The sequence below is a fragment of the Lepisosteus platostomus genome, unplaced genomic scaffold (genome assembly GCF_059453375.1).
Source record: "Lepisosteus platostomus isolate fLepPlt1 unplaced genomic scaffold, fLepPlt1.hap1 Scaffold_32_H1, whole genome shotgun sequence".
NCBI lineage: Eukaryota > Metazoa > Chordata > Actinopteri > Semionotiformes > Lepisosteidae > Lepisosteus > Lepisosteus platostomus.
Window position 1 is genome coordinate 186,160 of NW_028291660.1, and position 23,415 is coordinate 209,574.

A 23,415-nucleotide genomic window follows, 5' to 3' on the forward strand; every position below is an offset into this window, starting at 1 on the left:
GTCGAGAGTCGCAGGGCCAGATCTAGTCACCGGGGAGAAACGATACAAGTGAAGGATTGCTCGGCTCTCGGCACTTGAAAAGACCGACAAATGTCTCGTTCCCGCCGGAGCTGAATGTACCCGCATGTGTGGTGTCGTCTTCTTCCCCCGCCCCGCTGTGTTTGCTGTATTGTCTCTGAAGCCGGCCCCCCCGAGACGAGACGGGCTGTTCCTGTGCCCCAATTAACACTTTACAGGTGCCATTCCCCGGCATTGTGGCCATTGTCGGTGCTCACACGCGATAAGATAAGGCGGAGGAGAGCGGGGCATGCCCAGCGGCAGACATTCAAGGAGGGGGCAGTGCGAGGTGAGGTGAGGCCCCGACGCAGCTAATGCGGAGCACTTGTTGGACTGGCATCGAAAGGACGTGTGCGCACGGAGCGAGCCTTCCCTGCGGCGGAGCGCGGGAACTTTCTCCCCCCCTCCCGCTGCAGGAGTTGTGTGCGCTGCAGCGGTGCCGAGAGAAAAGCACAGAAGTCAGCAGGCTCTGGAGAGCAGGTAAGAGACGGAGCCTTGTGGGCAGGCGAGCAGGCCCGTTTTTTGGAAATTGCTGAAAAGGTTTGTTCGGTGTGTGGCAGGCGCACGTCGCGAGCTTGCGTGGCGATCTGCCGGTCTGGAGTTATGCAAATGAGGCCGAATTGCATCCCGGGACATGCTGCGAATGCGCAACGGCGACTGCAGATGTGTAGGAAACGGCGCGCTCGTTTTCTCGTTTTGCCCACACTTTTGAGTGTTAGTGTGGCGTGTGAGTGTGTGAAAGAGTGGGCCCAGCAGGAGGCGGTGGCGTGCGGGGCGAGGAGGTGGCCTAGGCTGCACGATTTGTGCTGTGGGTGCGGGCCGCTTGCAGGGGCCTGTTTAACTCATACTTACCTGGCAGGGGAGATACCTTGATCAAGAAGGAGGTTCACCCAGGGCGAGGCTCGGCCATTGCACTCCGGCTGTGTTGACCCCTGCGAATTCCCCAAATGTGGGAATCTCGACTGCATAATTTCTAAAAGTGGGGGACTGCGTTCGCGCTCTCCCCTGATGTGCTTGGTCCAAAATCAGATACGGGAGGGTTAGGACACCACGAGCTGCGTGGCTGCGGAAGGATCCCGGTTCGACAGGAGTGGACGCCGCTGCTGGTTCTCGCTGGCTTTTAGTTAGGGGTCCGGAGAAGCATCTCAAGCTAGTTCCACTACTCCTTCCGGACGTTCATTCCCTTTTCAAAGTCAGTCGTTTTGCTGTAGTCTGCGTTCTTTAGGCTGATTATCGAGGTTAGCCTTTATTTGGTCATGGGGGGCCTCGGTACTGTATGCTGAGTCTAAAGACAGTTTCACCCGTTTTCTGATTGCTCGGTTCTGTACCAGTGCAGACATGTCAAACAGTGAATGGCTGTACCTCTACTGTATCCGTGCTCAATGAATGAAATCGGTAAGAAATGAATATATGTCTAGTTATACAAAAAACGAGTGGTTTATCGACTCATCTTCATTTGCAGATTTAGAGGCAGCTTCGATATTCGTTTTACAGACGGGTTTTTTTTTTTGAATATGGGTCACACACATGCCACAGCAACAAAACATCTCTAGAGATGAGGCTATAGATCACCTTTCCATCCTGCAGGTTTTCCTCCCAAAGCCTACGGCACCAACGGCGACCCATGCTGGCCGGGAGAGCAAAAGCTTACAGCACCTGGTATTCCCAGGCAGTCTCCCATCCAAGTACTAACCAGGCCCGACGCTGCTTAGCTTCCGAGATCAGAAGAGATCGGGCGTGTTCAGGGTGGTGTGGCCGTAAGCGAAAGCCCCAGCGCCTGACTCGCTACTTGAAGCTGTGTGTGGCGGGGGTTCCGTGCCCCCCGAGCGGGACTGAAGGATCGTTCGTGTGCCACTCTTTGGAAAGGAGCTGCTTTCCAAATCGCATTGCGTGCCTGGATGTTGGCGAATGCGCTCCCTTGTGTTGGCTCGTCCCGCACTGGAGGAGGACAAACAATCTGCACGGAGGAGCACCAGGCAAGTCTTCAGTGCACAGCACTCTGGAAACATTTCGGGGCTGTCGCGTGTTTATTTCAGCACGTAAAGCGCACCGGTCCAACACTTCGGCCGGGCGCGCGGCGCCTCCGCCCTCTTGCTGCCCCTGCAGCTGCTTCACTTTTCCCTTTAGTTGCCATCGATTTTTTTGTAGTGCTATACATATACGATTGAGGTATCTTAGAGTTCTCCTTCGAAGACCCAGCACTCTCTTTTCTTTTCCCAGTGTTACTCATATCGGACTTTTTAAACCTAAAAAAAAATCGTTTTTTTTTTCTTTCAATTATAACTGAAGTTTAAACAACTAGTGTTAAGTCCTTATTTTTCTGTAGTCAAAAAAAGCAAAAATTAACATTCAGGTCATGAAAAACTCAAAAAAACTCCCCAACCACTAAACTTTACCTCCCACCTGAGCGCCATCTTGAACGCCCCTACCACCAGAGAATGCTCACGATTTCGGAAGCTGTCTCCGGGACGTGCTGATTCCACACATCCTGAATAAATCATGTTATTGTTATTTGCTGTAGCTAGACGTTCAAATGAGTTTCATGGCCAGATGGACTGTTTCCTCCAGCGGTATAATATTGCAGTGAGACAGCACGATGCCTGCAAGACTATGTCACGCTAAACGCCACAGATTGTGTTTGTCCGTTCGTGTCAGTCGTCCCGCAGCCACGGGAAGTGGGACACAAACATGCTGCAATGCTTTCAAGACGTTAGGATTTGTTTGTGCAACATCCAAGAGGAGTACTTGTGGCTTGAATGTGAACTGTACGTGCCCGCCCCCTTTCCTCTGTAGTGCATGAGTTCCTCCCGGCATGCCCTTCGTCATTGTTCTGTCATCTTGTATTTAAAGGGTTGTATTTCTGCTGCTGAAAATAAGCAACGGTTTTCTCACAACGCCCTTTGTTCCCAACGGAGCCCTTGTCTGCCATGAAATTCTTCAAAACCTCAAGCTAGAAGAAGAAGAAGACGACAAATATGAAGCGTTATAGCAACGACATGCCATGACACGATCGATAACGATTTCCATAGGATCCCCGCGGTTGCCTGGCAACCGTCAGCTTTGCGCAGTGGCAGTATCGTAGCCTGTGAGGGTTAGCCGAGGCGTGATTATTGCTAGTTGAAAACTTTTCCCAATACCCCGCTTCCGCCGGTTTGCAATACAATCGGCGAAAGCAATTTTTGACAGTCTCGTCAGAGACTGAGCAAGGTGTTTAAAGACAGATTTGGTCACGGTGATATCATGGTAGAAAGAAACGAACTTGTTACGTGTCAACTGAAACGCTCTTTCAGCTTTATGCAGAGAACAGCGTCTGTCGAGATTACTTTTGTGTCAGCGCGAAACGCCGTGTGCTTGTCAGTATGATTTCATATTGCTCGTAGCGGCGCCTGGCTTTTGTCTGTCAAACGTTAGGTTGCGCTTCTTCATGCTGCATCGTCGGCATGAGTGGAGCATTTTAAACGTCTGTACTTACTGCGCCCCATAAGAAATCGTTTGTCCCCATTCAAAAGAGATTGTGCGATGTCCTGCAGCGTTCGCAAAGCAAACCTTTGACAGTTTGAAAAGAGGAATTTATTCTGCTTCCTGTGCGTGCAGTAGTTACAAAGTTGAACGTCTTTACACGATCTGCTGCAGTTTTCAGTGGGTGGGCTTTGTCAAATGGCTTGGAAAAACGCACTGTGTTTCGGCTCGGGAAACATCATGAGCAGTGTCCTGCATGTTTTCTGTGTATAGCTGTCTTTTAACGCATACAGAATTCATTCGAAATCATTGATTTCTCCAATTAACAAGGGTCTCTTTTTGAACCTGCCAGAAGCATTCTTTCAATGTAACAGATTTACTCCGGGGAAGGGCAGCATGACATTGAGAGTAGCTCAAGCTTTCAGCACCTTTATCTGACTGCATGTATGCAGACACTGCTCAGAATCCCCTGTAAGATTCTCCTTCAATTCCGTTTTGCAGTGCTTTAGCTCTTTCAAAAGGCTTCGCTTTGCTAGTCACAATCCAAGGCTCATGACAGCATTTGAAAACATTCGTAACTGCGTTGGCCGGGAATCGAACCTGGGTTAACTGCTTTGAAGGCAGCTATGCGCAACACTGGCTCGCTCCAGAATAAATCTCACGTCGAGGGCATATTTTTTTCCATTTTACCGTGAGTCGGGCTCAGCTGCACAGAGGAGAGAGCAGAGCAATGAGGTCACGGGGACAGGGGAGTCACACGCTGGCGGTTTGAATACGCGGAAGATCACTGAGGGATCCACAGTATATGGACCCTCCGTGCGCCATCAGTCCGCACTCCGGACTCTGAATCCTGCCATCCGAGTTAAGATCTCGGCGGAACCTGAGGCGCAGTTCCTTCTTAAAACGTAATCTGGTGAGCATTTCTAGAATCGTACTTGTATAGATGCAGCCTTTAATGTGTTGCTAGGTTAAAATTGATGACTTCTTGTATTTCAGTAGGCAACTGCCCTCTTGATTTCGGATTTAATTTCTTTATTACAGGGGCGCTTTTATGAAGACAGAGTCATGTTCAGGTACTTTGCTTGATGGAGGAAGCTCATTTCGGACTCTGTGATCTGCTCACCTGGAAAGGTCTGCTATACTACTACAAGAGAGAAGTAGAGTCTGGAAGAAGGGACAATTTTATGATGCTTTGGAAGATAATGTTTTTTTTTTCTTATACTGAAAATGAAAGGTAGTTGTTTCTATATGGACTCAGTCTTTGGAATTTGTATATATATATTTCAGTGATCCCTCAGCCATTCCTTCTGTATTGTAATTCAATTTCTCTTTTAAAATTCCTTCCCCACTTCTAGGACCTGCAGTTGCTGAACTCCACAATGGCTTCTATTGGAAAGTCTGTGACTGAGACCAAGTGTTCACTTTTTTATGAAACCATTATTTATTTAGGAGCAATGAGCAATTCTTATATAAATGCAATAAAATCATTATGCTCAAACTATGAGAGAGAAAATTAAGGATAATTTAAGAAATCAGTCTTAGCTTGTTTCTATACACAGATGGTATTATTTATTTTCAAAGGAAACCCACGAGGATTCCCCTGGTGTGCAAGATGTGCCTGAATACTCTTGATCAGCTTCCTGCTCACTTGAAGAGGGCGTGTATGAAGCACGCCACGGCAGAAAACATCAGGATGGCCTCTCAACAGGCGAGGGAGGACATGATGAATCACCTGAAGAACGGGGTCATCGTGGATTACCACAGAATAGAGATCGTGTCTGGTGAGGCAAACAGGATAGTGGTTGTAAGACTGCTAGAGTCCTTGGGCCTTTTTGTACATGGGAAGCCTGAAGACACATTGGCAAGGTGAGATATTTTTAATCTGTAAGGCTTCTGTAGTTTCTTTTTGAAATCATTGTTACAACATATTATGTAAAAGCATGTTGAAAAGAATCTACCTGCATTCCAGCGGCCCTGAGCAAGAGGCCGCAGTCCAGGAGGAAGAGATGCCAGAGGCTGCTCTAGAAACTGAAACAGAAGCGGATAAGGAAGGGGAAGATGTGAGCTCTGAAGAACTCTATCAGCAGTAAGACTTTTTATTTTTCAGATGTATCTATTTTTTACTAAAATTCTAATTTGTCTTATAGGTATAAAATGTTTAAACCGGTGTTTTATATCCTTACAGGCCCTGAGTAGTTAAAAAGTATCAGCAGGCCGGAAGAGAGTGGCCCAAGCTGGACTCTATAGAAAGCACTCCCTGGATGCTCCTCTCCTGATTGGATTCAAACAGTACCTTACCAAGGATCTGGGAGTGGCAAATTATTCTCAGGAGGTATTTATTTTTTAAAGGCATTTAAAATTAAGCAATGGTATCTTCATTGTAAATGTTTTTATTTCTTAGCTTAAAATTCACCCATGTGAAATGATGTCAGCCATAAACATCATGACTCTATATTTCCTACCTGAATCTATTCTACTTAAATTATTACATTATACACAATTTGAGTTCATTTTAAAAAGTAAAAGGTAATGAAAGGAATGCATTTTCATAAGAAAGATAATACCGATATGCATGTGATAATCTTCCTTATATCATGTAGTGCATCATTTGGACACTTTGTGGGCTTCAAATACAAAGAAAATCATGTTCTATGGTACAAGATAAATACAAAACTTAAGCTTTTATTTTAATTAGATTTCTTTATAAAGCATAAGCAATCATTTATTACATCGCTTCTTGAATTAAATCTTTTGACAAGAGGTAAGACTTCTGTTACATTTAAACCCATGTTTAGCTGTGTTTTTTAGATTTAACTGAACCAATTTCTGTGTGTGATAATGTCCTTGAATTCTGACAACATCACACTAAATTACATGATATAAAACAGCTAATGTTTCTAGAGATAAAGTTTCTGAGATGCTTCTAATTACTTTTTATTACCAGGGACAGTTTAATTCACCTTGTACAGTACTGTAAGACCAAGATGCTTTTTTTAAAAGTTATTTAACATTTTATAGAACTTTGTCTACTATGGCAACATGATGTGCTTGGTGAAACTTGGAAAAATACTGCTTGGCCACTTATCTTAAGATAAAGATAGGATAAAGGTTTATCTTTTGCACCTACCTGACCCCCAGGGAAGGCCAATGCTTTCTAAGTTGATGGTTCCCTACAGTAGACTGTACTTTAATTTCAAAGGTAATGTATATTGACCCAAATCAGTTTTGGAATCCAATCTACTGACGAGATGGAGCACATCCTTTTTTCAGGATTTTAGCATCATACGTTTGGTATATTTAGTCCCTAATGCTGAAAGAAATGATCATAGAACATTTGGACACTTTGTGGGCTTGAAATACAAAGCAAATCATGTTCTATGGTACAAGATAAATACAAAACTTAAGCTTTTATTTTAATTAGATTTGTTTATAAAGCATAAGCAATCATTTATTACATTAATATATGTAAAAATAACATTTTAGCATCATACGTTTAGTATATTTAGTCCCTAATGCTGAAAGAAATGATCATAGAACATGACATCTAACCTTACCTGCGGTGTTTTTAATCCCTATTGCTCAATGCACGGTGAAAGCATTCCATACATGTGTCTGACAATGAGGAATGGGCCCCTGAGACAGTCATTTGCCTGTTTCACAAATGATCGTATTTTACTAGAGATTCTGCTTGGGATTCAGATGTGCATTCGGACAGCAATCCCTTTCAAGAAATGATATGTTCTGGATGAGGTCAAAGGTGCTGGAACACTGTATCTAGGATGTGTTTGCAGAGACTGTGTGTCTCCTGCTTCAACGCAGTGATAAACAGATGTGCTCCTTTAATTTATTGGTACATGCCCAGGGCAGTAAGCAGTCTGAGGATTTATTTCCAGATGGCATAGAGCAGTGAAGCAGTGAAGTAGTGCAAAACACTGGATCATTATATTATTAGAATCTATTCTACTTAAATTATTACATTATACTCAATTTGAGTTCATTTTAAAAAGTAAAAGGTAATGAAAGGAATGCATTTTCATAAGAAAGATAATACCGATATGCATGTGATAATCTTCCTTATATCATGTAGTGCGTCATTTGGACACTTTGTGGGCTTGAAATACAAAGAAAATCATGTTCTATGGTACAAGATAAATACAAAACTTAAGCTTTTATTTTAATTAGATTTGTTTCTAAAGCATAAGCAATCATTTATTACATTAATATATGTGAAAATAACATTTTAGCATCATATGTTTAGTATATTTAGTCCCTAATGCCGAAAGAAATGATCATTTGTTTAACAGGGTCTGTCTCAAAGGATGCAGTACTCCTGAAGGGTCTCAAACCCTACATTTCGGATGCCTAGCTGTATCCCTCACATGTGGCACCTCAGAATGACTTCTAACCTTACCTGTGGTGTATTCAGTCCCTATTGCTCAATGCACGGTGTACATACTGCATACATGTGTCTTGAGAATGAGGAATGGGCCCCTGAGACAGTCATTTGCCTGTTTCACAAACAGGGACCTGGACCTAGACCTGGCCCGTACAGGGCTCAAACCCGCGACCTTGGCGTTATTAGCACCACGCTCTAACCAACTGAGCTAACCAGCCTCACGACAGTGCTCCTCTCTGTGCTGCAAAAAATCAAACTCAGGGAATTTCTTTTGTCCTCCTTTGAATAGAAAGCCGTGTAATCAGTGTACGGGCTTTCTCGTGCAGTTTCATGGTTCTTGTAACCCAAATCCTACACTGGCCTGAAGTGCCCCCCCATTTCACAGCATTTTTCAGCTGATTTAAAATGTACCTAAAGGAGAAGCATTATTGAAGACCATCAATTACCAAGAGCTTTTGTCAAAGGTTTTGGTGGTCATTTTGAATGACCACAGAGCGCTGTGACCTCGGTTTTACATCTCATCCAAAAGACAGCGCCCTTTTACAACACAGCATCTCCGTCACTATACTGGGGCATTGGGACCCGCACAGACCTCAGGGTGAGCGCCCCCCCGCCGGCACCATTAACACCGCTTCCAGCTGGAAGCTTTGTTTTTCCCTGTAGCTCATCCTCATCCAGGTACTGACCTGGCTCACACCTGCTTAGCTTCAGTGGGTTTTCAGTTGCGAGTTGCAAGGGGATGCAAGTGTTGGAGCCGCTCGCTGCAAAAGCCACTGCATTGGCTGGGAATCGAACCCGAGCCTCCCGCGTGGCAGGCGAGAATTCTACCACTGAACCACCAATGCTCAGTGCCTGGACCTTCAAAAAAGACGCTTTTTTGGTGCTCTGTGCAAAACGCGTCGACATCTGCTTCCAGCTGCAAAATGCCATTTGCGGACGCTGAAGAACTTATTTCTAAGGCAGCGGGTACAAGCGATTGGGCGTTTTAAAACCACCAGGAACAGCAAAGAGGCGCGCTTCTTTGCTTGTGCCGAAACACACCGACTGAAAGCGGACAACGTAGTCGGCAGGATTGGAACCTGTGCGGGGAGACCCCAATGGATTTCTAGTCCATTGCCTTAACCACTCAGCCACGACTACAGCAAGCCCCACTGCCGCTGCGTTCTTGCTACAATCTTACCTGGATCGCGAGGCGCCGGCGGAAGCCTATTTCAAAGTCGTTCTCCGTTTCAAAAAAACATTTCCAAAATACAAGCCTTGCAGACAGACACGCCTCAGAGGACTTAAGGGTGGCTTCATGTCGGAATGATAAAGTCTCCCCGTCCGGACATGAAAAGGCCACTTTGTTACACACAAAAAAAGAATCAACAACAGAGAAATGCCCACAAGCATTTGAAAAGCCGCACCACGTCGCACTTGAAATAGCTCTTACATTAGTGGTAGACACAGGAATCGCCTTTTTATTTACGCTCTTACCAACGCGATGGAAAGCAAAACAAAGCAAAGCAGAGCAAAACAAAACGAACAAACGAAAACCCTCACGTCCTGCACTTGCATATAACCCCGTTACGTGCCCAAGCGGTATTGTACGTCATCCTAGCACTGCACCCCGGGTCGTACGGTATATGGGAACGAGCACACGCCACGAATCGTCTCGAATCACTCCCTACAGCTGTAAGGCGCCTTGAAGCGTGCACCCCCAACATTCTTCTTTGCGCATCTGTGAAAGGTAAACTCTTGAGCAAACTCTGAACCAGCTCTAAGGAAACTAATCCGATTAGACGTTACTTTGACTCATCTTCTTACGCTCAGTGCCGGATTGCTCAAACTCCAGCTAGGGTTAGGGTTAGCATTCCCACGCTACTTAGACACTTTGTTTACGCTCAGTGCTGGATTTTGGGAACTTCAGGACGAGTGGGAATTTTCTCCTATCTGTCCATTCTGTTTTGTTTTGGAGACTCTTGGCTGCCTATGTTGTTCAGTGCACCGTGAAGGAAACATTTTCCAAAACTGTGTCAGCTCAAAAGTTGTAAGAAAACCTCTCCAGGTGCTTTAACTCTCTTCATTTTTGTCATTTAATGTGACACTCGATGTATAACTGGAGCCTCACATATGCAAATGGTGAGGCTCCAGTTCGACACCCAGTTCCACACGACTTTACAGTATATGACAAAAGCATGGCAGACTGTGCCGGACCAGCTGGTAACTTCCGCTTATTTTGACCATATTAAACATTGGAAATCTTCCCACTTGCATTTGTGACACTTGATTTTGGCTCCACCTAAGACACTCTTAAATCTTCAAACACTTTTCTCTTCTCCCGCAACACACTTGTCTGTCGGCACTATGTGGCAGCGTTGCATGACAACCCATCTCACCACGGAAAGGAACCTAACAGCTTTGGTAAGAGAGTAGAATTACCTGAAGAACTGCTTTCCATGGAAGCAGGACCAAGCGATGTAGCATTTTTATAGTACCAGGAAAGGAGAAGCGGCACTTCGCCTTTGCCGCGCAGGCACAAGGTGACGTGCGGCAGACGCCGTAGTCGGCAGGATTCGAACCTGAGCGGGGAGTCCCCAATGGATTTCAAATCCATCGCCTTAACTACTCGGCCACGACTACAGCGAGCTCGCCGCCGCCGCATTCCTCCTATAATCTAACACGGAGTGCGAGGTGGCTGCGGAAACCTTTTTAAAGTCGCTCTCTGTTAAAAAAAAAACCTTTCACAAGATACATGCCGGCAGACAGACACGCCTCAGAGGGTTTAAGGCTGGCTTCACGTTCAAATGATAAAGTCTCCCCGTCCGGATGTCAAAATGCAACTTTGGCAGACAGAAAAAACATCAACAAACCACAAATGTGGACAAGGATTTTACAAGCTGCACCACACTGCACTTTCAAAAGCATTTATATTCGTGTTAGACGCAGGAATTGTCTTTGTTTTGCGCGCTTACGAACGCCATAGAAAACGAAACAAAACAAAAGCCCTCAGCTCCTGTACTTGATTATAACGCCGTTACGTGTCGAAGCAGGAATTTACGTCATCTTACCACTGCAACATGGGGAATAGAGGGAAATGAACACACGCTACGAATCGTCTCAATCACTCCCTAGAGTCGTAAGGCACATTGAAGGGTGCACCCCCATCATTAATCGTTGGGCCTCTGTAAAAGGAAAGCTGTTGAGCAGTCTTTGAAACAGCTCGGATGAAACACTTGATTGCTTCCATGTGCATCTGGAGCCCACTTCTTATTTTCACTTCACGCCGCCCAAAGCATTTCTAAAACAGGAGATTCGCGTTTGGGAATGCGCCCTGCCCTACAAATAAAACAGGTCTACGGGTCTGAAACCTGCTCCACGGAAAACAGTTCTGTTGCGCTTTTGATCAAAGGGAGATTCTCTGTTCTTACTTTTTGATTACATAACACCCAAAGGGGCTTCTTTGGAGCTGGATTCCAACCAGCATCCTAAAGTTTCTTGGCGGTATCCTTTACAGTCCTCTGTTCGGTCGACAAGGAACAGAAGGGGGCAGCTTTCCTCACACATACAGTGCAATGTACTGTAGTGTTCCCCTTCATTGAATTCGCAGTTCTGCATCAGACCTCTAACTCGTTTCCTTAGCTTGGATTTAAGCCACGAAGCAGGCTTCTACTGTATAAACGTCTAGAGGAATCACAAACTATTTGAGAGGCCATCATCCCAGGGGGAACTGACAAAGTCTATCCCTAAACACCTAGCGCAGTCTCTCGAGAGACTGTCAAAAATCGCTTTCTCCATTTGTGCTGCAAGTAAGTGAAAACGCGGTCTCAACCCAGAGCCACTTGGCAGCAGCGGCACGTAAATACTGTTACTACCACTGCTCGATACCAACGTTAGCCTACTATACCATGTTCAGCCACCGCTAGAAAATGTAAGGCTCTAGTACTGGAGCAAACAAAAGGAGAGCCAACGTCAAACGTAGAGAGCGACGAGGATGGGATTCGAACCCATGCGTGCAGAGCACAATGGATTAGCAGTCCATCGCCTTAACCACTCGGCCACCTCGTCGATGAAACTGGGCTGTCCAGACATGGGTTGGCGCGCTCCAGATGATCTTTTTCTTTTTTTTCCCTCGTACTCAAGGGTCCTTTTCCTGTTCCACATGCGATTTCAACATTTTCCTTGGGAGATGTCAAGCCAGCAAGCCACTGCTGTGGTTCAGTGGCCATTGTGGAGTTCAGTGGCCCTGTTGTACACAGAAAGCACATTGAGCTCCTTGGACATGAAAAGTTCCAGATAAAAGCCATTTGTCATCCTTTCTCTTGGTGTCGATGTTGCTATTGTATGTAAAGGTGGCAACTTGCTCAGCGAGCAGGCGGAGCACACACCGAATGCAGATGTGTCTGAGTGGTGTGTCCAAGTGGCTGCAAAAGGACAACACTACCGGGGCGCCGTTGCTTAGTTGGTTAAAGCGCTTGTCTCTTAAACAGGAGATCCTGAGTCCGAATCCCAGTGGTGCCTTCTTTGTTCTGTCTTCTCAAACAGAACTGGTCCTTACAGACAACCGCCTACGGCTAGACTTAATTAAATGCAAGTATTCATTTCCTGTCTTTAACGCGACTTGTTTTTCTTAAAATGGATGGAACTTGCAAAACATGAAATACAAACATTGCTAATCAGCGCTAGCGGCTGGCAAAAAAAAAGAAGTCAGCAATGTTTTTTTTCTTTAACCTTAACCCTGCTAATGGAGAAGAGTTAAACGACCGAGTCTATGCAGCTTAAACGGTGCTCATGTCGGGTTCTTAGCTGAAAGGGTGGTAAATCACGCTCACCCCAGTCCTTAATCTTTTAAAAGGATACAATATTGAACCTAGTCGCCACATCACATACATCCTGTTCAACGATAAAAAAGTGACATCTATCCTCGATCCAGAGTAAATCCCACGATGAGGGCATATTTTTTTCCACTTTACCATGAGTCGGGCTCAGCTGCACAGAGGCGAGAGCAGAGCAATGAGGTCACAGGGACAGGGGAGTCACACGCTGGCGGTTTGAACACGCGGAAGATCACTGAGGGATCCACAGTATATGGACCCTCCGTGCGCCATCAGTCCACACTCCGGACTCTGAATCCTGCCATCCGAGTTAAGATCTCGGCGGAACCTGAGGCACAGTTCCTTCTTAAAACGTAATCTGGTGAGCATTTCTAGAATCGTACTTGTATAGATGCAGCCTTTAATGTGTTGCTGGGTTAAAATTGATGACTTCTTGAACTTCAGTAGGCAACTGCCCTCTTGATTTCGGATTTAATTTCTTTATTACAGGGGCGCTTTTATGAAGACAGAGTCATGTTCAGGTACTTTGCTTGATGGAGGAAGCATATTTCGGACTCTGTGATCTGCTCACCTGGAAAGGTCTGCTGTACTACTACAAGAGAGAAGTAGAGTCTGGAAGAATGGACAATTTTATGATGCTTTGGAAGATAATGTTTTTTTTTTCTTTGAAATCGAAATGAATCAGAATATCAGTGCAAAAGACAAACTCTTGGTTTGGTTTAAAGAGATATGGTTTTAAAACAGACAAAATGTAGAAAACAGGTGTTTCTCACTTTTGGAAAAGAATGGACCGGGGGTAATATTTTACTAGGTGCAGTGCTGATCTCACTGGGTTACAGTCCTGCAGTGTCACACCAGGGCCAGTGGCGCAATGGATAACGCGTCTGACTACGGCTCAGGAGATTGCAGGTTCGACTCCTGCCTGGCTCGGGTCATTTTTAAACGCATGGGGCTACTCCCTAAGTAGTCTGTGCTACTTACTGCATTGTAATCGTACCCAGTAAGAGATTTCCTTCATGTAAATGAACTGCACCTGACAGCTTTAGAAAAACACCTGGGCTCAGTACGGTGCTGAGAGCTCAGCGTTGCTGTTCTAATTAGCACGCACTGCATCGGCTATGAGCCCGAACCTTTCAATTATTCCGATCAGTAAGTCAACACGTAGTCCACATGAACGGTAGAAATATTCTCTTGTCTGTCTCTTGTTTGTATAGAACTGAATGTCCCTGACAATGTACTGTTAGTTTTAATTGAAGAACGGCATTTGTGTTCAAATATACCAGACAAGTTTATGTAACTGCTCATGCGACACTCAGTTGTAATTAGTCAAGAAATAAAGTCGAACAATAGCTGCGGGTTTGATTCTGAACGTATGAGATTGCAGCGCCTTTTACTTCCATTGACAAATGATAGAGATTCGAAGAGAGATCCTTCAGACCAGCAAGCAAACCCACGGCTATTTCGGTTTTCTATCTAGGCAACGTTGGTGTCTGCAATAGCATACATGAAAGCGTGATGCAATTTCTGTGGCTACATTTGTTGCACATCATGCACAGTAAGAGTGTTTCTAACACCAAATAAAAAGTCAACAATTAGCGATCACGCCTTCTCCTCAGTTAACCCACTGAAACCCTTGCTGTTAACAGTTCTTTACTGCGTGCTTTACCAGCACCTACATATCGTGTCGGTTCTTTCAGCTTTATTCATTAGGTTTTCAAAGGCATAAGTAGAGCACCAGAGGTGCGAACGCAAAATGTGTAGTTATCTGAAGAATTGATTTCCATGGCAGCGGGTCCAAGCGATTTCGCGTTGTTATAGTACCAGGAAAGGAAAAGCGGCACTTCGCCTCTGCCGCGCAGGCACAAGGCGACGTGCGGCAGACGCCGGAGTCGGCAGGTTTCGCACCTGCGCGGGGAAGCCCCAACGCATTTCGAGCCCATCGCCTTAACCACTCGAGCACGACAAATGCGAGCTCGCCGCCGCCGCATTCCTCCTATAATCAAACACGGACTGCGATTTGGCTGTGGAAACCTTTTTAAAGTTGCTCTCCGTTAAAAAAAATACCTTTCACAAGATTCGTGCCGGCAGACAGACACGCCTCAGAGGGTTTAAGGCTGGCTTCACGTTCAAATGATAAAGTCCCCCAGTCCGGATGTCAAAATGCAACTTTGGCAGACAGAAAAAACATCAACAAACCAAAAATGTGGACAAGGATTTTACAAGCTGCACCACACTGCACTTTCAAAAGCATTTACATTCGTGTTAGACGCAGGAATTGCCTTTGATTTGCGCGCTTACGAACGCCATGGAAAACGAAACAAAACTAAAGCCCTCAGCTCCTGCACTTGATTATAATGCCGTTACGTGTCGAAGCAGGAATTTACGTCATCCTACCACTGCAACACGGGGAATAGAGGGAAATGAGCACAAGCTACGAATTGTCTCTAATCAGTCCCTACAGTTGTAAGACGCCTGGAAGCGTGCACCCCCATCATTAATCTTTGCGCATCTGTGCAAGGTAAACTCTGGAGCAGTCTCTGAAACGGCTCAAAGGAAACACGTGATTGATTCCATATGCATCTGGGGTTCATTTCTTATTTACATTTAATTCAAGGGAAAGGCTTGGGTCAGTTTCAGACGGCCTCCAACAGCGAGATTCAAGCGCCCCACCTTCAGCCCAATCTGCGCCGCCAGAACGACAACGGCTCCTCTGCTCTCCGGGGTGCGGTTGTGACCCCGTAACCTAAAGTGTTGGTGGCAGACAAATGGAGACTAACAGGTGATGTCCTAGGACATGACTACATTGTGACACTCGGTGGGGATGGTGACCATTGCTTGGAAAAGAGTGCGAGGCCCCTTTAGAAAAACATTTTAACAGGCATTCTGCCTCAGCCTAAACACCTATAGCTTGCAAAGCGCATGCTATTAGACAGGCACCTCTGCAAGACCTTAAGAGTCTCTTAAACTAGTGATAGTAAGGTGTTCCCAATGGGCGATGTTTGGCTTTCAAATCATCTCTCTGTGGAAGCGCCGAGATGCAGCTGTTTAAGGCTTAGAAGCAGCTGACTGTTTCACTACCTAGCTGATTACTGTCAGTCAGGGAGCTCAGAGGTGAAAAGCCTGTCTGAGAGACAATTCGCCGTCGATGAGTTCAATATGTTCCGTACCAGCTCGGCGCAACTGAGATCATCTTGGTAGCCGTGTAGCTCAGATGAGTGAGAGCGTGTGTGTGTGTACCACCGTGATTGGATGCCGGTCCTTCTCAGGTCACAGTAAACCTTCTGCTGCCTAACTTCCCTAATTTTGGGGATCCCTTTGAAAAAGCAAAGGAAAAAAAACTGGCTCTTCATCAGTATGATCGACCTCACCCAGTGTGGCGCAGTGGCCTAATGGCTAAGACACTGGCCTCCTAAGCCAGGGATTGTGGGTTTGAGTACCATCTGGGGTGCTCCTGTCCCATTTTGAGCGTACAAATGTCCTTTTGATTTGCAAAGCTACAACCCCACCTTACTCAGTGAGCGTCTCTTCTTTTCTCTCACATACAGTTGGGAGAAAAACTTTTGTAAACAGCCCTTCGGAATGATGTGGATTTCTGCATGAATGGCTCCTAACATGTGATCTTATCTTTATCTAAGTCATAATAATTAATAAAGAGAGTCTGATTTAACAAACAACACACGCCCAACATTTGACATTGCTGTTTCTTTATTGACCAAATGGTTTAAACAATCAAGGTCATTGATGGAAAAAGTACGTGTACCCTTATATTAAGGAGCTAGTGGAACCTCCTTTATGACAAAAACCTCAATCCCCACTTTCTGTAGCGGCTGGTCAGACCTGAGCAGCGGTTAGGAGGTATTTTGGCCTATTCCTCTATGCAAAACTGTTTCAGTTCATGTATATTTTTGGGATGTCTTGCGCTGAACGGCCTGCTTCAGATCACGCCACAGCACTTCAATGGGATTGGGGTCAGGACTCTTACTTGGCCATCCCAAAATACGGAATTTCTTCTGTTTCAGCCACTCTGTTGTTGATGTACTCCTTTGTTTTTGTCATGCTGCATGACCCAGCCTCTTTCGAGTTTTAGATCACAGGCAGACACCCTGACATTCTGCTGTAGAATTTCCTGATACATCTTGGAATTCATCGGTCCCTCGATGATTGCAAGCCGTACAGCCTCCGCCATGTTTCCCAGGTGGGATGAGGTTTTGGAGTTGGTATGCAGTGTTTTGTTATCTCCAAACATAACGCTGTGCACATTTACCAACAAGTTCAACTTTTGTCATGTCTGTCCACAGAACATTGTTCCAGGAGTTGCTGTGGAACATCCATGTGGTCTTTAGCAAACTTGAGAGGGGCAGTGGTGGTTTTTTTTGGGGGGAGAGCAGTGGTTTCCTCCGTGGTGACCTCGCATGATCACCGCTCCTGTTCAGATTTCTTCTTATGGTGGACTCATGGACACAGACGTAAGACAAAGTCAACCACCTGTTCGCTAGATCCCATCCCCACTCAGCTAGTCAAAGATTCCCTCGAAGGACTGGCAGGACCTATAATTAGTATGATGAATGCATCGCTTGCGTCAGGCGTTGTACCTGATCAATTTAAGGTAGCGGTTGTTAGACCGCTCCTTAAGAAGTCAAATTTGGATCCACAAGTTCTTAACAACTACAGGCCTGTCTCAAAGGTCCCATTTCAATCTAAAAGTTTTGAGAGAATAGTTGTTGCCCAATGTCAATCGTATCTGGATTCAAATAATATACTTGAGAAATTTCAGTCTGCTTTCTGAAACTGCATTAACGAGAGTCGTAAATGATATTCTCTTAGCTACTGATGTGGGGAATGCAACAGTGCTTGTGCTTCTAGATCTTAGAGCTGCCTTTGACACGGTTGACCTCTCTGTTTTGTTACACAGGCTTGAGTTTGAGGTTGGCTTATCTGGAACCGTCCTTCAGTGGTTTACTTCACATTTTACTCATCGTTTTCATTATGTTCAAATATCTAATAATTGTACTGCTTCATCAACGTCACCAGTTCAATTTGGGGTACCAGACGGATCAGTGCCGGGGCCAATATTGCTCTCTCTCTCTACATGCTGCTGCTAGGTAGGATAATACGAAAAAATAATATGAACTTTCATTCATATGCTGATGACACTCAAATAAACATTTTGTTCACACCAAACGACAACTTTTCTATTATCACTTTAGTTAAATGCATTAATGAAGGAAAGACTTGGATGTGTGAAAACTTTTTGTTACTCAACTCTGAGAAAACTGAGGATCTGTTGATCGGAGGCAACAATACTGATAGGACTACTATAACTTCAGCACTTAACTCAGAGGATTTAAACATTTGCCTCAAAGAGACAGCACGTAACCTAAGTGGCATATTAGACACAAGGCTCTTAACAACTTGCATTGTTAAGTGCCTTGAGACAACCTTGTTGTGAAAGGTGCTATATAGAAATACATTGATTTGAACTGAATTGACAATGTAAAATGTTGTGTGTGTTGTTTGTTAAACAAGACTGTCTTTATTTATTATTATGCGTCAGATGAAGATCAGATCACATTTTAAGAGCCAATCATGTAGAAATCCAGATCATTCGCGTTTTAAAAGTTGCGGGAAAAGCAAAACAGGTGCTTTTCCTTTGTTGCGCAGACACACGACGACACCGTAGGCGGCAGGACTCGAAGCTTTGCAGGGAGACCCCGATGGCTTTCTAGTCCATCGCCCTAACCACTCGGCCGCCGCCGCCGCCGCCACTGCCTTTTTGATGCAGTCTAACATAGAGTGCCGGGCAGCGGCGGAAACCTTTTTCAAAGTCGCTTTCCGTTTAACAACAACAAAAAAAACTTTCACAAAATGCATGCTAGCAGACAAATGCGCCTCAGAGGACTTAAGGCTGGCTTCAAGTTGGAATGATAAAGTCTCCCCGTCCGGTCAGGAAAAGGGAACTTTGTTAGACAGAAAGAAGGAAGTAACAATAACGGAGAATTGTGTGCAAGGATTTTAGAAGCTGCGCAGCCCTGCAGTTTCAATAGCCCTTTTATTCGTGTTAGATGCTGGAATTGCCTTTTTTTGACGCTCTTACGAATGCGATGTCAACGAAAACAGAACAAAGCACAAAAAACCCTCAAGTCCTGCAGTTGGATAGAATGCCGTTACGCGTCCAAGCCGTATTTGACTTCATCCTACCATTGCAACACGGGGCGTATATGGAAACGAACACACGCTACGAATTGTCTCTAATCAGTCCCTACAGTTGTAAGGCGCCTGGAAGCGTGCACCCCCATCATTAATCTTTGCGCATCTGTGCAAGGTAAACTCTGGAGCAGTCTTTGAAACGGCTCAAAGGAAACACGTGATTGATTCCATGTGCATCTGGGGTTCATTTATTTATTTACATTTAATTCAAGGGAAAGGCTTGGGTCAGTTTCAGACGGCCTCCAACAGCGAGATTCAAGCGCCCCACCTTCAGCCCAATCTGCGCCGCCAGAACGACAACGGCTCCTCTGCTCTCCGCGGTGCGGTTGTGACCCCGTAACCTAAAGTGTTGGTGGCAGACAAATGGAGACTAACAGGTGACATCCTAGGACATGACTACGTTGTGACACTCGGTGGGGATGGTGACCATTGCTTGGAAAAGAGTGCGAGGCCCCTTTAGAAAAACATTTTGTTAACAGGCATTCTGCCTCAGCCTAAACACCTATAGCTTGCAAAGCGCATGCTATTAGACAGGCACCTCTGCAAGACCTTAAGAGTCTCTTAAACTAGTGATAGTAAGGTGTTCCCAATGGGCGATGTTTGGCTTTCAAATCATCTCTCTGTGGAAGCGCCGAGATGCAGCTGTTTAAGGCTTAGAAGCAGCTGACTGTTTCACTACCTAGCTGATTACTGTCAGTCAGGGAGCTCAGAGGTGAAAAGCCTGTCTGAGAGACAATTCGCCGTCAATCAGTTCAATATGTTCCGTACCAGCTCGGCGCACCTGAGATCATCTTGGTAGCCGTGTAGCTCAGATGAGTGAGAGCGTGTGTGTGTGTACCACCGTGATTGGATGCCGGTCCTTCTCAGGTCACAGTAAACCTTCTGCTGCCTAACTTTCCTAATTTTGGGGATCCCTTTGAAAAAGAAAAGGAAAAAAAAACTGGCTCTTCATCAGCGTGATCGACCCAACCCAGTGTGCCCCAGTGGCCTAATGGATAAGGCACTGGCCTCCTAAGCCAGGGATTGTGGGTTCGAGTCCCATCTGGGGTGCTCCTGTCCCTTTTTGAGCGTACAAATGTCCTTTTGATTTGCAAAGCTGCAACCCCACCTTACTCAGTGAGCGTCTCTGCTTTTCTCTCACATACAGTTGGGAGATGTCTTGCACTGAACGGCCTGCTTCAGATCACGCCACAGCACTTCAATGGGATTGGGGTCAGGACTCTTACTCGGCCATCCCAAAATACGGAATTTCTATTGTTTCAGCCACTCTGTTGTTGATGTACTCCTTTGTTTTTGTCATGCTGCATGACCCAGCGTCTTTCGAGTTTTAGATCACAGGCAGACACCCTGACATTCTGCTGTAGAATTTCCTGATACATCTTGGAATTCATCGGTCCCTCGATGATTGCAAGCCGTACAGCCTCCGCTATGCTTCCCAGGTGGGATGAGGTTTTGGAGTTGGTATGCAGTGTTTTGTTATCTCCAAACATAACGTTGTGCACATTTACCAACATGTTCAACTTTTGTCACTGTCCACAGAACATTGTTCCAGGAGTTGCTGTGGAACATCCATGTGGTCTTTAGCAAACTTGAGAGGGGCAGTGGTGGTTTTTTTTGGGGGGAGAGCAGTGGTTTCCTCCATGGTGACCTCGCATGATCACCACTCCTGTTCAGATTTCTTCTTATGGTGGACTCATAAACACAGACGTAAGACAAAGTCAACCACCTGTTCGCTAGATCCCATCCCCACTCAGCTAGTCAAAGATTCCCTCGAAGGACTGGCAGGACCTATAATTAGTATGATGAATGCATCGCTTGCGTCAGGCGTTGTACCTGATCAATTTAAGGTAGCGGTTGTTAGACCGCTCTTAAGAAGTCAAATTTGGATCAACAAGTTCTTAACAACTACAGGCCTGTCTCAAAGGTCCCATTTCAATCTAAAAGTCTTGGGAGAATAGTTGTTGCCCAACGTCAATCATATCTGGATTCAAATAATATACTTGAGAAATTTTAGTCTGGTTTCTGAAACTGCATTAACAAGAGTCGTAAATGATATTCTCTTAGCTACTGATGCAGGGAATGCAACAGTGCTTGTGCTTTGCTTCTAGATCTTAGAGCTGCCTTTGACACGGTTGACCTCTCTGTTTTGTTACACAGGCTTGAGTTTGAGGTTGGCTTATCTGGAACCGTCCTTCAGTGGTTTACTTCACATTTTACTCATCGTTTTCATTATGTTCAAATATCTAATAATTGTACTGCTTCATCAATGTCACCAGTTCAATTTGGGGTACCAGAAGATCAGTGCTGGGACCAATATTGCTCTCTCTCTCTACATGCTGCTGCTAGGTAGGATAATATGAAAAAATAATATGAACTTTCATTCATATGCTGATGACACTCAAATAAACATTTTGTTTACACCAAACGACAACTCTTCTATTATCAGTTTAGTTAAATGCATTAAGGAAGGAAATACTTGGATGTGTGAAAACTTTTTGTTACTCAACTCTGAGAAAAATGAGGATCTGTTGATCGGAGGCAACAATACTGATAGGACTACTATAACTTCAGCACTTAACTCAGAGGATTTAAACATCTGCCTCAAAGAGACAGCACGTAACCTTGTTGTGAAAGGCGCTATATAGAAATACATTGATTTGAATTGAATTGACAATGTAAAATGTTGTGTGTGTTGTTTGTTAAACAAGACTGTCTTTATTTATCAAAAAATAAAAGGAATTTGCTAGGAATGCAAACGTTAGGTTGCGCTTCTTCATGCTGCATCGTCGGCATGAGTGGAGCTTTTTAAACGTCTGTACTTACTGTGCCCCATAAGAAATCGTTTGTCCCCATTCAAAAGAGATTGTGCGATGTCCTGCAGTGTTCGCAAAGCAAACCTTTGACAGTTTGAAAAGAGGAATTTATTCTGCTTCCTGTGCGTGCAGTAGTTACAAAGTTGAACGTCTTTACACGATCTGCTGCAGTTTTCAGTGGGCGGGCTTTGTCAGAGGGCTTGGAAAAACGCACTGTGTTTCGGCTCGGGAAACATCATGAGAAGTGTCCTGCATGTTTTCTGTGTATAGCTGTCTTTTAACGCATACAGAATTCATTCGAAATCATTGATTTCTCCAATTAACAAGGTTCCCTTAAAGGATGAGTCAAAGTAACGTCTAATCGGATTAGTTTCCTTAGAGCTGGTTCAGAGTTTGCTCAAGAGTTTACCTTTCACAGATGCGCAAAGAAAAATGTTGGGGGTGCACGCTTCAAGGTGCCTTACAGCTGTAGGGAGTGATTCGAGACGATTTGTGGCGTGTGCTCGTTCCCATATACCGTACGCCCCGGGGTGCAGTGCTAAGATGAAGTACAATACCGCTTGGGCACGTAACGGCGTTACACGCAAGTGCGGGACGTGAGGCTTTTCGTTTGTTCATTTTGTTTTGCTCTGTTTTGCTTTGTTTCGTGGTCAAGAGGCGTAAGGTAAGTCGTAATCCAGGGAGAACACTGGTGGCAAACAGTCCGAGGTGAGAGGCGAGGTCCAAAGTCGAAAAGGCAGAAGGGGAGTCCAATATCCAGAATAAACGAGGTAATGGAAAAAACGCCAGGTAGAGCTCTCAAGGAGTAGACTCAATACCAGCGGGAAGCAAGTAAAGATGGTAAAAATAGCACTGCGTACCCCACGGTGGAGTGTGTGCAGGTGGGTTAACTCGTGCGGCGGCGTTTGTTAATAATCACCCTCTGCTGGTGCTGTTTAGATTGCTTAAGAGTTGGTCTTAACTGCCTGGCGGTCATGACAAGCTCCTCTTTAAGCTGTGGTTTAGTTTTGCATTCATGTGTTTCTAGAGCAGTTATTTATGGGGGTGGGTGGGTCCTTCACAGAGGCTCAGGACAAATCCCCTGCATGAAAGTCTACTGTGTGCGTTCAAACAGTCACAGGTCAAGAGCCAGGCAGGAGGACAATGGACAGATGAGCCAACGAACTAAAAATAAAAGAACAGATATGAAAAAGCCACCATCTTTTTCTTTTTGACATTTTCCGACTTTCATGCAAGCCAGGACAAAGTTGCTCGTAGCTACTTGTGGATTCAAATACTCTATCGAGTGCTTTGATGAGTTTTTGCAATTTGATTGTCGTCCTGTCAGCCTGTTTCTGTTTTTTTTTTTTCAATCTAGGGATGGAAAGTATGAGGGAAATGATGGAGCAATCAATAACCGCTCCGGAAAAATGGCAGAAAGAAATGGTCCGTCACTAAGGACATTTGTGAAGCAGAGGAGTGACATCACCACAAAGGCGACTTATTCTGCTGATCGTTTTGGTGAATAATGATTGAGGCGTGTTAAGAGAAAGGTAGCTGCGTCAGCATGCTTAGGCTGCAAAGGATAAAGCAAAGGTTTACTCCATGCTGAAAAGAGAAGAAAAGAAGCACAACGTTTCGACTGTGGAGCCTTCTGCGCCATCTTCTTTAGCGATGGTGATGATGTTTA

At 45.1% G+C, this 23,415-nt stretch overlaps 8 non-coding genes across 8 annotated transcripts; 4 read left to right on the forward strand and 4 right to left on the reverse strand.

Moving 5' to 3' along the window:
• Positions 1-901: 901 nt before the first annotated feature.
• On the forward strand, positions 902-1,065 carry LOC148634318 (U1 spliceosomal RNA). The gene has a single exon (XR_015933638.1). It is a non-coding gene; the product is annotated as a U1 spliceosomal RNA (small nuclear RNA).
• Positions 1,066-1,701: 636 nt separating this feature from the next.
• LOC148634319 (5S ribosomal RNA) lies at positions 1,702-1,820 on the reverse strand. Its single transcript, XR_015933511.1, has one exon. It is a non-coding gene; the product is annotated as a 5S ribosomal RNA (ribosomal RNA).
• Positions 1,821-3,113: 1,293 nt separating this feature from the next.
• On the forward strand, positions 3,114-3,255 carry LOC148634320 (U4 spliceosomal RNA). Its single transcript, XR_015933600.1, has one exon. It is a non-coding gene; the product is annotated as a U4 spliceosomal RNA (small nuclear RNA).
• A 5,431-nt stretch (positions 3,256-8,686) lies between these two features.
• trnag-gcc (transfer RNA glycine (anticodon GCC)) lies at positions 8,687-8,757 on the reverse strand. The gene has a single exon. It is a non-coding gene; the product is annotated as a tRNA-Gly (tRNA).
• Positions 8,758-10,452: 1,695 nt separating this feature from the next.
• trnas-uga (transfer RNA serine (anticodon UGA)) lies at positions 10,453-10,534 on the reverse strand. The gene has a single exon. It is a non-coding gene; the product is annotated as a tRNA-Ser (tRNA).
• Positions 10,535-11,877: 1,343 nt separating this feature from the next.
• On the reverse strand, positions 11,878-11,959 carry trnas-gcu (transfer RNA serine (anticodon GCU)). Its single transcript has one exon. It is a non-coding gene; the product is annotated as a tRNA-Ser (tRNA).
• Positions 11,960-13,583: 1,624 nt separating this feature from the next.
• Positions 13,584-13,656, forward strand: trnar-acg (transfer RNA arginine (anticodon ACG)). The gene has a single exon. It is a non-coding gene; the product is annotated as a tRNA-Arg (tRNA).
• Positions 13,657-19,910: 6,254 nt separating this feature from the next.
• On the forward strand, positions 19,911-19,983 carry trnar-ccu (transfer RNA arginine (anticodon CCU)). The gene has a single exon. It is a non-coding gene; the product is annotated as a tRNA-Arg (tRNA).
• Positions 19,984-23,415: the final 3,432 nt, after the last annotated feature.